A 14,752-nucleotide genomic window follows, 5' to 3' on the forward strand; every position below is an offset into this window, starting at 1 on the left:
TTTGGAATTCACTTGGAAGGGCACATTTTATAGCCTGTCTTTCCACACTTTCCTTTGCAGCATATGTTGTGATTTTAAATCTCTGTTGGGGTTCTTGCCCCAAACTTGGATCTGGGCATCTAGAAATTCTCCTTTCTATATATATATATATTGCAGACAATCCTCTCAATTTTGCCCGCAATCATGCTACTCCATGAAAAACTCCATGAAAAACAACCACACACACAATTTTGTTCCTCATGTTTGCCCCTGCTCCTTAATTTCAAGCCAATTGTTCAAAAATTCAAGATTTCAGCTTGAGTATACTAGATTTCTTCTGGCACATCCAACCATACAAAAACCACCATTGGTCTAGTGTGTGTTCTGGTTGCCCTGGCAACTGGTTGATAACTTGCTTCCCCCAGTTATGTTCCAGGTAGCTTCAGGGCTAGGGACAAGGGTCACACACCTCCTGCAAGTGTCCATTAACCTCACACAATGATTAATAGACAAATGTATCTAGGAAGTTACCATTCCTCAAACACAGGACTGTTGTATTTGAAGACTGAGTTAAACAATGGCCATAGCCTGACCTATTTGAACAGGCCTAATTTTAGAGGTGCTCGTTTGGTTATCTTCATTATTGGTTTCATTTATGGCAGGTCCATTAGTTTCAGCTTCCATTTGTTATTGTATCGTTTGTTTCATGTCTCTTTCATTTCTGTGCCACTCTTCCCCCAACCCCAATCATTTCAGTTCTATATTGATTACAGTGGACATCCCGCCTGTTTTCTTACATGCATAACACAGGTGTTTTCCATGTGAATAGCATGTTATTCTGAAGTGCTACACAATTCACCTAAGACATCAGGCCAGGCATGTTTCATCACCCACATGGGACAAAAACTTGCCATTTTATAGGAATTTCATAAAGGGATATCATCAGTGCCAGATTTATGTATAAATCCGCCCCTCTATTGGGGCCCCCCAAAATTTATTTGTTTATTTATTTATTTATTATAATATTTTTTATTAAGTTTCATACAAATATAACACATACTGCAACAAGTGTTGCACCACCAAAAACACAAAAAAGAAAGAGAAAAAAGAAAGCAAATAAAAACAACAACTATAACAACAAACACATAAACAACACAAATTAATCAATTATTTAAACTTCCAACCTCATGAACATATTATTTGACTTCCTCTAGTCCCTCCCATCTGAGTCTCCTTGTATCTGAATGTAACAGTTTTCCAATATCACTATTAAAACACAATATTCCAGTTATAAACAGATTTCTTAACATTTCTTAACGTTCTAAATCTCATTTATTTAACTAACTCCTAATTTAATACTTAGGCCTGTTTGGTACTTTCAGGTAACTTCTAATTTTTAATATTGGCCCCAAAAAAAATTAAAGAGAAAAAACCTGATGTACATTTCCAAGATATAAGATAAAAAACAAATAAAATAAAACCTACATACAGCAACAGTGTTTTGTGTTGTGTAGGTTCCTATGATGTAAGTAATGGGCCCCACCTGGTAGCCTGCTCCCTAAAATATCACTGGTTTGCTCATTTCTATATGCCTACATTCTGCATCCTATTAGGTCCATAAATTACCGTATAGCATATATTCAACACAAAAAACAGCAACAATTTGGACATACAAAGGGCCCTGTTACCTTCAGTAGCTTAGGGCCTCATCAAACCTAAATCCGGCACTGGATATCATCCTCTAAAGTTTCCTATTGCTTTATGCTTCCAAATGGACAGTTTTCACATCTTGTCACACTCTGAGCATCCCAAGATCACCTCACTCTATGGAACGTTCCCTGAATATATCAGTTTGCATCAATTTGCTAAGCAAAACAATACAACCCCTTTTGTCAATTTCAGAAAACCCTCCTGTGACGAGAAACAAATGGGAGAAATGAAATGAAAAGATTTTCATACTTTCTCCCCTTCATTTTTATATTTTCATTCCTTACTCACATATGTAAATTAGATACAAAACCGGGGGGGGGGGGGATGAACAATCATTTCATTTTTCATTCAAATTAAAAATGAATGCACTTTGCTACCTGTTTCTGAGCTTCACATATCCTGTCAAACCTTAGAACTGAGGCATAGGGTTTATCTTCACTTCCTCTTGTCCCACGGCTTTCCCCCAGGGAAAACCACTCTTTAGTGCTAAATTGGAACAAACAGCAACCTGGTTTCCCACGGATAGCTGGTTGTTCTGATTTAGCACTAAAGAGCAGGTTTTCCCTGGAAAAGGAGCAGGGAAATGGGAAACCAGCTTGGACCTGTCCTTAGAAAGCCTTCTGGCAAGGGGAAAACCACTCAGACCATCGCTTTCTAGGCATGGGGCATGTGGAAATGTGGAGAAGCCCATACATTAAGACATCCATATGGAGGCAGCTTTAAATCATTTCAGACAATGCTTGGTTCACCATGAATTCCCCCCCCCCTATACCACCACAAAATTTGCTCTGTGGCAGCATGCTATCACTGGATGTTCTCTGAACACTCAAATATTTGTCCAATATTTGTCCAGGATATGTGATATCTGTAGTTGACATCCACTGATATCTTTTTTCATGATTTCTGTTGTTTGGTATTGGGGGAGAAATCGCATATTCACAGCAAAGTATGCCTGTCCTAGACAAAGAAAAACAGGTATTCAGACATTTCCCCCTGGATCCACAAAAGAGTGGTGATTTGTTATGAAAAATGATACACCGTTACGATAATCACACAGAGCAAGGAAGAAGAATCAGTTTTCTGCGCCCCATGTACAAGAGCAAAGTGGTCAGCACTTTGATGGAGAGCTGTAAGATATAATGCCAAGCTGGTCAGCACTTTGAGTGGTGAATAACACTGTGCAAAGGCCTGGTCCAGGTGCATGAGGAAACAACTTAGCACTCTGAGTGAGGAGAGGGTGGTGAAGCAAGAATAGTCAATGTGGTGCCCTTCAGATGGTGTTAGACTCCAACTCCCATCATCCTGGGCCATTTGCCATGCTGGCTGAGGGTGAAAGGAGTTGGAGTCAGCAATATTCAGAGGGGACCACATTGGATCCCCCAGGTCTAGACCAACTAAGTTTGTTATTGGTGTGAGCTTTCGTGTGCATACCAATAACAAACTTGGTTGGTCTCTAAGGTGCTACTGGAAGGATATTTTTTATTTTGTTTCGACTACGGCAACAGGGCTACCTACCTGTAACCAGGTCTGGACCGTGAGCCAACTACCGTATTTTTCCATGTATAACACGACTCCTATTTTTGGGGACTCCAAATAAAGATATCCCCCATAGGCACTATCAGCATATAAGACGACCCCCCAGTTTTAAACTTGAAAAAATAGGGAACATATATAGTCTTATACACTGAAAAATACAGTATTTGGAATGCCCTCCCCAGCAACATTTGCACATATTGTTTTTATGAACCAATGTCCTGGACATGTGATGTCACATTTTGGAAAGACAGAAATACCTGCGAAAATCACACAGGAACTTTCACTAGATGTGGGTGAATCTGTCTACCTCTGGTTTGTTTTCCATTTGTTTGTTTATCCCCCACAGCTCCATTCCATTTCTGCTTTAATCTGTTAAAAGATTTTTTTTTTAATTGTACCAAAACGGTATTTAAATTAATATTTCAATAAGCGTGAAATCTGTTGCATAGCTAAGTTCAGACCCACACATTAGTCCAAAGGTGCCAAAACAGGACATTTCATAGAGTAATTTTCAAAGAAGGGGAGAATCAGCATTCACATTATTGGAACCTGAAGATTTCTGGTGCAAATAAATCTGAAACACTCTAAATAGTTAAAGCAAAACCAGACTGCAGAATGCATGTGTGTGTGTATTTTTATATTTTGTGCCTGTTTGAGGCTAGTGCTTGCTGGCATTCTCATTGCTTATTATTTCCATGTTTCTGAGTCCCCATCTCTTATTGTCAGCCTCACGGAAGCTTGTTAAAACTTCTTTTGTGTTACTGCATTTTTGTTCACCCCTGAACATTCAATGGTAAATCACATGGAAGCCAAGGTAAATAGAGGAAATTCACATTTAAAACAACAACAACAACAGTGATGTCCCAGTGTTAAAAATCAGTTTTGATTGGTTTGTTTTCATTTAGTTTTGATGTGGGAGATGGCTGGAAGCACCTCTTTAAATAGTAGGCATGAAGTATCCAGTAGGTAAGATCTGAAAATTTCTAACAGAAAGGAGATTGGTTAAGAAAAGTTTTGGAACTGTGGGCCAGACACTGGCTATGATCCAGACGGCTGTGTATTGAAGCAGTGGTTCCGTTGCCAACAATGGCATAGTGGTTTAGTACAACGAGTGTGCTCTAGAAGTCAATAATGACTTTAACAATCAATAATGGTAAAGATTTGCCTGGGAACTGTCACATTGTTCAGGGCCAAGGGCCAAATGCTTGCCGGGTCCAGCTTGCACTGTCTATAGAGACAAATCGGACTGTTGCTCGGAGGTAGAGGGGAGCCCCAATAAGGCTGTTAACCACAGAATCTAAAATCACCGAACTAGTCCACTAATTGCTTATCTGTCACTTTTCCATTTGTTCAGTCATTTCATTTTTTATGCTGTAATTATTTAATTTTTTCCTGATATAAGCCATCTCAAGGACTGGAAAGGCGACGTAGATGTTTCTCCACATTAGTCAAACATCTAGTTTGGTCTATCGGTTAGTTTTACATTTAGGAGGCCCATCTAAATGTTTCCAGTTTTCACATCATTGAACAGCTGAATAATGTAATCCTAACCATGTCTACTTAGATATTTTTAGAGGTTCTTAACTTTAAAAATTGTTTAAAATATTTAAAATTGCTTTATTTTTATTTTTCAAATAGTACTGTTAGATCACTGCGGTGTTTGCCACCCTAGGCTCCTTTGGGAGAAAGGCTAGCATAGAAATTTAATAAATAATACTCAGAACCAATACTCAGAACTAAGTCCTACTGAATCCAATGAGGTTTGGGTTAGGATTGACGAGAACCCGCTCGCCATCAGTAATCAGCCTCACACCAAGTTGGATTCAAAGAGCTTAGTAGCCAACATTTATTGTGTACAGTAAAAAGAACATACTCTCTGCCTCCAGCCCAACGTTTGTTGTGTTCCGTACTCCAAAAGTAACAACCAGAAGAATGCAAGCTTGCCTCTGCCCGCAGACAAAGAAGTTGCTATATTTGGGCATCAGGTCATCACACCAGACCACGTAGTAAATCAGGCTATGCTACGTGGGCCAATCATTAGGATTGCACGAGCTGTCCATGCGCTGTTCATGCTCTTATGTACAAACAACCATTTTCCCACATGCCCTCTTTTCTTGTTTATATTATAAGAGGGACCCTTAATCGGAATCGTATATCTCATTACCTAAGCGTTTATATTTTGCAACATAAATTCCCCTTGTAACCCCTGTGGTGGGCCGTGGTCAATACCACCATGCAGTACATTGGGAAATCAAAGAAGGCAAGCATTGAATACAACAGCACACCATAATAAAACCAACAATACATACCATTACAATCAATAGTATTTTTTTATATTATATTATATTATATTATATTATATTATATTATATTATAATAAAAAATTTTCCCACAAGGATTGCAGCTGAAATATTTTACAGAGTAAAAACTTTTCCCATGCATAGAATTAGAACCCTTTTTAAGGAGAAAAACTTATTATATGTGTTTCATATTTTCTATTTATTAAAATGTTCCTATTTTAATAAGATGTTAATGTCATCCTACCCATCAAATGTTTCAGTGAATTATGCATTCTTGCAAGTCACATGATGCTCCCTCCGAAAACAATCCATTCAAGTAAATGTGTGACAGCCAACAGAAAATTACTTGCTGGCTCTTACCCTGTGTTGTTGGCTGTTCTAGTATTTCCTATGTGACATAAGATGCCATACAGAACCATGTTTGGTTGTTTATTGTTTAGTCGTGTCTGACTCTTCGTGACCCCACGGACCAGAGGACACCAGGCACTCCTGTCTTCCACTGCCTCCCACAGTTTGGTCAAACTCATGTTAGTTGCTTCGAGAACACTGTCCAACCATCTCGTCCTCTGTCATCCCCTTCTCCTTGTGCCCTCTATCTTTCCCAACATCAGGGTCTTTTCCAGGGAGTCTTCTCTTCTCATAAGGTGGCCAAAGTATTGGCGCCTCAGCTTCAGGATTTGTCCTTCCAGTGAGCACTCAGGGCTGATTTCCTTCAGAATGGATAGGTTTGATCTTCTTGAAGTCCATGGGACTCTCAAGAGTCTCCTCCAGCACCATAATTCCAAAGCATGGATTCTTCAGCGATCAGCCTTCTTTATGGTCCAGCTCTCACTTCCATACATCACTACTGGGAAAACCATAGCTTTAACTATGCGGACCTTTGTCGCATAGTTATGCGACAAAGTCGGCAAGGTGATGTCTCTGCTTTTTAAAACCATACTTGAGTGTAAAAACAATTTGATTCTTTCCCATAACTTTGACAGTGTAGAATTCGGACTAGAATAAGCTCTTTAATATTTGCAAAATACTGCCCAGCCATTTCAGGGTTTTCTGTTTCCCAAAAACTATTGAGCTCAATGCCCAGTGGCAATTCCCAAAGCCACTTAATCCCTTCGTCCTGAGAGACTTAATGGGTTTAGCTGGCTTCCCATTGCTGATTACCAAAATAAGAAACTCCTGCCTGCGTCAACTGAGATGTGCTGGTATTTAACACAACAAAGCTTTATTGCGAGGTACAAAACAGATGGGATGAGGCAAAATCTGTGACTGGATTTCCCCACTTTAAAAAAAAAGAAAAGGAAAAAAAATCACAGTGGGGAGTTTGGATTTTGATCAGTGCAATGAGGAGGAGGGGGAAAGGGGCATTTAACTCTTTTTCATTTCAATTTTTCCCCAACCTAAATGGCCACTAGCCTGCTGGAGGGGAAGAATATATATACTACACAGGTACTTGAACATGTCTGAAGGCACCTAAAGCTAAGCAGTTCCAGGTCTGGTCAGCAACTGCATGGGAATGTGCAAGGAACAAGTGCAGTGGTACCTTGGTTCCCAAACTTAATCCGTTCCGGAAGTCTGTTCCAAAAACAAAAGCGTTCTAAAACTAAGGTGTGCTTTCCCATAGAAAGTAATGCAAAATGGATTAATCCGTTCCAGACTTTTAAAAGCAACCCCTAAAACAGCAATTTAACATGAATTTTACTATCTAATGAGACCATTGATCCATAAAATGAAAGCAATAACCAATGTACTGTGCTATAAAAGAAATAAGACAGTATTGTAGCTGATAAAAAAAAATTATTTTTTTTTTTAACGTGCACTGATGATAGTCATTTTTTGGATGGGGGGCTTTTATCCATTTCTGCAGTCACACAATCAATCAATCAGTAGCTGAATTGGGTTCCACACAGTCACAAAAACAAGTCACAAACAAGTCACATTGTGGTCTGTTGAAATTTGGGCTGTTGCGCGTGTAGGTCCCCAGGCCACCCCTCAAATAACTTCACACATAACACATAATTTTAGTTTTGGTTTTTGGGCACTATTTTGGCCACAACTTTATTAAAATACAAAATCAGTGAGTGGTTGTTTAGACATTGGTTATGACTATCTGTCCCCCCGCCTGGGACAGAACTGACATCCCGAGGTCCGATCGGTAGCCAGTAGAAGAGAATGTCAAACTTGGGGGTCATTTGAGCTAAGCGTCGGAGCCACGCCGCTCACCCCAGCAGCTCCCCGAAAGCTTGCCTGCCCGGTCCTGACAAGGATTCCCATAACAGGGATTGGGTGGCCCTGGTCCCATAACAGGGATTGGACGAAATCATGGCAAGCCCCAGGATTCCTTTAACGGAATTCTCTTCAGCGCAATAGGAGGGGCAGGCCCAGCCTGACCCCTCCACCACCAGCATATTATAACCAATGCCTAACCGCAATCTTACAAGTTGTGACAAATTGCTGAGTAGTAGGCAAAAACCAAATGGCACAGCCAATCACCAAATGGCAAAATTCCTACTAGGCCCCTGCTCCAAAGCAGACGACCCCATGACAGGCAAAGCAAGGTCAACCGGAAAGAGGGCGGGCGGGCGGGTGATCCGATGCACTCTGCAAAGAGAAAGAGAAACCAGAGTGCACCAATATTTTAAGACTATGGTCCTACCCACCCAATTTGCAACATACAATTTGCCCCAGCAACCCGGTTACCCAATCATGATGCCAGGCAACAACTATTAACCTGCCTGGCAACAAGAGGCCTGGCCTGGTGGCCCAAACCGCAACACGTGCTCTCATTTATTGGAGAACACGCTTTACCCAAGAGCGACTGAGAGAAGACCATTCGCTTACTATAAAAAGCTCAGCGTTTCCCCGCAATTCATCCCACCCTCTTCGAACACTAAATATAGCACCTACTGGTGTGCTCTGCAGAGTTGAAGTGGGGAGCTTCTTGAGTTTTCGAAAAGATACACTTATTTCTTTATTTCCCATTGTACAATTGGTGCATGTGCATCTGGGATCTCATGTGTGTTTTTGTGTGTACGTGTGTGTGATGTATTTATCTCCGGGGGGTGGGGGTTGTTAGAAGAAGAAGACGAAGAGTTTGGATTTATCACTGCCTGAAGGAGTCTCAAAGTGGCTCACAATCTCCTCTCCCTTCCTCCCCCACAACAAACACTCTGTGAGGGGAGTGGGGCTGAGAGACTTCAAGAAGTGTGACTAGCCCAAGGTCACCCAGCAGCTGCATGTGGAGGAGCGGAGACGCGAACCCAGTTCCCCAGATTACAAGTCGACTGCTCTTAACCACTACACCACACTGGCTCTCTTAGAGAAACCCAACATCTTTTAGAGAAACCCAACATCTGCAGGATAAAATGAGCCTCTTGACGCCAGAATTGTCATCAGTGATGACTTTGACAAAACGAGCAATACATAATTTGCTAGCTCCCTCGCAAAGCTGAGACAGATTGACGAATAAAACACCAGAGGAGTCACATATGGGATGAGTAGCGGTCCGGCTTCTGAATAGGAGCATGTGCAGTTGGTTGCTTAGCAGTGGTTATAAGAAGCAGGACACCCCTAATTTGGAGGGCTGTTTGCCTTTGAAAACGCTGAGCGCTCAAGAGCGATGAGTTCCCCACAGTAAAGCAGAGCTGATGCTTGCCAAAATAGCAGTTATTTTTGTTCCATGGTTAACTTGAACAAACCAGACAGCCCAAGGCAAAGCAGTGAGTGGTTTACACTCCAGCGAATTGGCCATTATTGGTGGCTTAGTAATATATCCGGGAGGGGGGAGCGCTTTTCAGCAGCAATCCCATGGTCCCTCATAGTTAATGATAAACCTTTCAGAAACAGAAGCACAATCAAGTTATTTGCTTTTACAGGTGTAGACTGTATAATGGGCAGCCTTGGAACCATCTCTGCTTTCTGAGGCCTTGTATGAAGCAGATGAAGATGCTCAGAATTTAGCCAATCACCTGCCACATATTTCAGGACACACTTGCCTGCTCTCCATCCTAGTTTGAATTTAATGTGCATGCATCTCTGTGCAGTCCGTCATTTACTCTTCCTGTTGGAACTGCACTCATCATCCCTTTAATATTAATAATACTTGCTATTATTAAGGAGCATATAGGTGTCTGCTGTTGAAAACGAAAACTGGACTTGGATTGCTTTGATCCAACAGGTCAGTGCTTTTGCTCCCTTTTCTAAATGGAAAAGGTATAAAAAGTTGTTTTTTTAAATGGATGGGATCTAGGCAAAACTAAACACCTTTTTCTATTTGTTCCAAGAAATCAAACATGCTTAACTTTGGCACAACTTTGCTCAATGTTAGTTTTGGTATATATATACAGTGGTACCTCGGGTTACATACGCTTCAGGTTACAGAGGCTTCAGGTTACAGACTCTGCTAACCTAGAAATAGTGCTTCAGGTTAAGAACTTTGCTTCAGGATGAGAACAGAAATCGTGCTCCGGCAGCATGGCGGCAGTGGGAGGCCCCATTAGCTAAAGTGGTGCTTCAGGTTAAGAACAGTTTCAGGTTAAGACCAGACCTCCGGAACGAATTAAATACTTAACCCAAGGTACCACTCTCTGTGTGTGTATGTGTGTGTGTGTGTATGCACCAACTCATCAGTTTAATCTTAGCTGCTTTCTATTGGATGATTGATAACAATATCATGCTGCAAGCGGTCCCAATGGTGGCTGGTGCCCTCTTAGCCCTGGTGGGGCTGCTAGGAGATCATGTGACCAAAGGAGTTAAAGAGGTGTGGCTAAATTGTTCTCATTTTCTCGCCATACCTTGCTCAGGACTGCTCTTAAATCAGTCTTCCTCATCCAACAGAAAGACTGGACTTGCCTTATAACAACAAAAGGGATGGGAAAACAGTACAACCAGGGCCAAAGACCTGGCAGTCCTACTACTTCTCAAATTTCACATATTTTTTTCTGCCCAGAGATATATGGAAAGGGGCACTTTGTCATAGCTACCTTTTGGATTAGCCAATCCTAATCCAAAAGACCTGATTGGCCAGAGAACAGCAGATTAATGGAAACATTTGCAGGTCTTCTCTGAGTTCAAATTGAACTGTAAAGTGTGTGAGAAATGGGAAAGAGTATGTGGCTTTGAGATTATTTTTGTGTGCATTAAAATGCTCAAAATTCTCCTTGGGAGGACTTTGGACCAGCCTTCACCGAACAGTCCATATAGACCATTCAGATTTGTTGATTCTCTTCCCTCACACTTCTCCTACTTGGTTAAGAGTGTATAGATTGGATTGGGGTGTGGGTAGGAAATAATAGGCAGTTCTGTTATTCAAAAGCCATTATTCTGAAATGAAAGTGACAATTTCCTTTCTTGTCTAAATGATCAAATCATGGAGGCCTCATTTCAGCCACTTGCAGCTGGACTCCATGTATATTGAACCTGGCAGCCCAGTGGTATGCCGTGTCCAAACTAAAATGACCACAGGCCATCATAGGTGAATGCAGAGTGTCTTCCGAAATGGAATTCCTACACCCTGACTCGCTGTTTTTATTCCTTTTCATTACCTCCTATTAGTGGCTTTTCTGACTATCAGGGACATAATCAGAAACTCCAAGAGTCTAAGCTAATGAGTGTGTCAGAAGTCGGTACAAGAAACAGCATGGTGTGCCTTGACACTGAATACTTAATAGGCCGTCCTCGGAAGCCATGGAAAACTACAGTAATTGAGAAGCGAAGACGGTTTGACTCCTGCAGATGACGTTTTATGAGCACTGTGAAGGTTCTGATACACGAGGGATCTTTGAAATGGACAACATTACGTTATTATAAGCCCTTGTAGCTCTGTGATGTCAACAAGTCTTACACTTTGCTTTCAGGGGTCTCAGAAGGTCTTTCCAAGGCCGGAAAGCTTGTACAATCTGCTATTGTCATCTCAAGCATTTTAGCCTATCTAGATGAGTAAAGGATCAGGAGTGATTCTACACAGACGCAGGTGTCGCTGTGGTCTAAACCACATAGCCTAGGGCTTGCCAATCAGAAGGTCGGCGGTTTAAATCCCCGCAATGGGGTGAGCTCCCATTACTCGGTCCCAGCTCCTGCCAACCTAGCAGTTCGAAAGCACATCAAAGTGCAAGTAGATAAATAGGTACCACTCCGGCGGGAAGGTAGATGGCATTTCCCTGCACTGCTCTGGTTCGCCAGAAGCGGCTTAGTCATGCTGGCCACATGCTGGCCGGAAGCTGTACGCCGGCTCCCTCGGCCAGTAAAGCGAGATGAGCACCACAACCCCAGAGTCGTTCATGACTCGGCTTAACTGTCAGGGGTCCTTTACCTTTTACTAATGCATAAGTTGAAATATTAAGAAATGTGTATTCATAACTGGTGACTATTCTGAATATTATTAATCTTGTGTTTGTATTGACTGTACTAGGAGCTGTACCCCTCTTGTCCCACTTGCCAGACACCCCATCACTGTCCCCACGCTAACCTCCAGAGCTTCACAATCCACGCAACTACTTAGCTCCCTTTTCACCTTTCCCAGAACCCTTTCTGAAACCACTTCTCTCTTCTATTCTGCAACCCCACGTTGCACTCCTGTTTCTACCTTCACCCCATGCCTCCCCACTTTTGTGCAATCCCCCTTGCACACAGGCCACCTCCTGCATCTTCTCCCACAAACTTCTACTAAACACCCCTTTCACCTTCCACTAAATTATAAAGAAACAATTCCTTTCTGTTCTCCAGACCCTTTCATGCCCTTGCTTACATCTTCACCCCATTCCTATGCCTCATACTCTCCCTGTGCTTGCAACAACCCCTCATTTCCACCTTCACCTATTTTCCTCTTTCTCTTCCTCCTTCTTTCATTTGCTCAACTGCCCCCGCACACGAACTCGACCCATTTCCATGCCTTCTCCTTTCTCTTATTTTGCATCCCCCATCGCACATGCTCTCTTTCTCTCTCTCTCTCTCTCTCTCTCTCTCTCTCTCTCTCTCTCACACACACACACACACACACACACACACACCATAGTTATCAATGTTGCTGTGGCTGCAAACACCTGTTCAATTGTGAAAATGCAGGTTATCTCACTATTTCCTGCAGAGCGTACCCCTTAACTGCCCTGATGAGAATACATAACACCAGTCCTGAAAGACCTACATTGGCTCCCAGTACGTTTCTTTTATTGCCTTAGGAGCAATGCCACGTCACATGGCACCATTTCCAAGAATTCAGGGATGCATGACCAACAGGATGCTGTGCAAATCTCTCTACACATCTTCCTGCTGACTGGAATTCCTGAGAAGGCCCAGGACCAGGTAAGAAGCATTCGCTTGCCCAAAATTTCAGAGAAATTTCTTCCCTCGCTCCTGAAAGCAGAAGAGCGGTCCCTATTAGACTGTTAGACTGTTGCATGTTGAGGTCCCCAAGCCACCCCTCAAATAACTCATAATTTTTGTTTAAGGTTTTTGGCATAATTTTGGCCACAACTTTATTAACATACATGATTGTTAGTGGTTGCTTAGGCATTGGTTAAGGCTATCTGTCCCTCCCGCCTGGGGACAGAACTGACCTCTGGGCACCACCGAAAGCCAGCAAGGGAAAACAATACTGGGGAGAAATGGAGCTGAGGCACAGGCCCTCACTTCTCCCCGCATGCTCCCCAGGGTTTGCCGGCCCTAGCCCCTTTCCAGGGATTCGGACGAAAGCATGGCAAACCCCTGGATTCCTTTAACGGAATTCCCTTTCCGAAGCAGCATCAGAGGGGCAGGCCCAGCCAATCCTTACCCCTTCTCCAACCAATTTTTAACCAATGCCTAACCGCAACCTACAAGTTGTGAAGATTTGCTACGCAGTAGGCAAAAACCAAATGGCCTAGCCAATCAGTCAGATGGACAAAATTCCTACCATGCCCCTGCCCCAACTGCAGACGACCCCATGACAGGCATAGTAAGGTCAATGCAAAAACCCCTAATTACAGGGCGGGTGGGCAGGTGTTCCAATGCACTCAGGAAAAGAGCAAGTTCCAAAGCTGTGTGCACAAGATAAAGGTAAAAGTAAAGGGACCCCTGACCATTAGGTCCAGTCGTGACTGACTCTGGGGTTGCGGCGCTCATCTCTCTTTATTGGCCGAGGGAGCCGGCGTACAGCTTCCAGGTCATGTGGCCAGCATGACTAAGCCGCTTCTAGCAAACCAGAGCAGCACACGGAAATGCCATTTAGCTTCCCGCCAGAGCGGTACCTATTTATCTACTTGCACTTTGACGTGTTTTCAAACTGCTAAGTGGACAGGAGCAGGGACTGAGCAACGGGAGCTCACCCCTTTGCAGGGATTCGAACCGCTGACCTTCTGATCGGCAAGCCCTAGGCTCTGTGGTTTAACCCACAGCGCCACCCGCGTCCCTTCGTGCACAGGATATAAAGCCTTAAATCCCTCCCACCAAATTGCAACACACAAATTGCCCCAGCAACTCGACCATCCAATCATTGCCACAGGCCAACCTTCCAATTCTGCCCAGCAACAGAGGGGTGGCCTAGCAGATGCCACCGCAACCCGCGTTCTCTATTAAGGAGAACACTCTTTCTAAGGACATTGAGGGGGTTTGTCCCAGGCTTATTCTGCACAACTTGCAAGACAATTCTAGGTTGTTGGCTCCTATTCTTCCAGGAGTGGCTTCCCAGGCTTGTAGCTTCTGAAAAAATGGGTGCCATGGGCGCCATCTCATACTCCCAGCTCTGCTAATTTACCTGGAGGTGAATGAATTGTTTGGCACGTCAAGTCAAGTCTTTTCTCTGCTTTGTAATGGCCCACCTGAAGAGTGGATTTCTTTTATGCTCTGCCTTTGTTGCATCCATTCACCAAGTGTAAAGGACCTGAAGGTTTAAATGAAAACTCCAGTATTTCACCAAAGCCTTAAAAACAACAACAGTGCTGCAGTGCATATATGAGAGGCTGGAATAAGAAGAATGCCTGGCTATAAAAACTCTGATAGCTTTAAGGCCAATGTGATTGTTAGGGGCGTTACTCACTGTCACCCTGTTTAGTAGGATGCAGGCATGAGTTTTTAGTTCTGTGGCATTTTGCTGACTTTACAGTAAAATTGGGTTTTCCTCCTCAGATTTTAATGTGCTATGTCAGGAGTAAATTCTATAATAGATGCCTGGGACTTTCTGTCTTATGGACTGATTTTATAACAAATTCCCCCCTTCTTTTCCTCGGAGAGGGTAATTAATGGGGTGTACCATTATT

The 14,752-nt window shown here is 42.8% G+C and overlaps 1 long non-coding RNA gene across 1 annotated transcript in view; it reads left to right on the forward strand.

The window, feature by feature from the left end:
• The first annotated feature begins 12,696 nt into the window (after positions 1-12,696).
• Positions 12,697-14,752, forward strand: part of LOC308594672 — a 35,710-nt gene continuing 33,654 nt past the window's right edge. The window contains exon 1 of the long non-coding RNA XR_014011547.1: positions 12,697-12,821. This is a non-coding gene — a long non-coding RNA (uncharacterized lncRNA). The remainder of the gene's footprint in view (positions 12,822-14,752) is intronic.

This window comes from Podarcis bocagei (assembly GCF_964188305.1).
Source record: "Podarcis bocagei genome assembly, chromosome: 9".
Classification (NCBI taxonomy): Eukaryota; Metazoa; Chordata; class Lepidosauria; order Squamata; family Lacertidae; genus Podarcis; species Podarcis bocagei.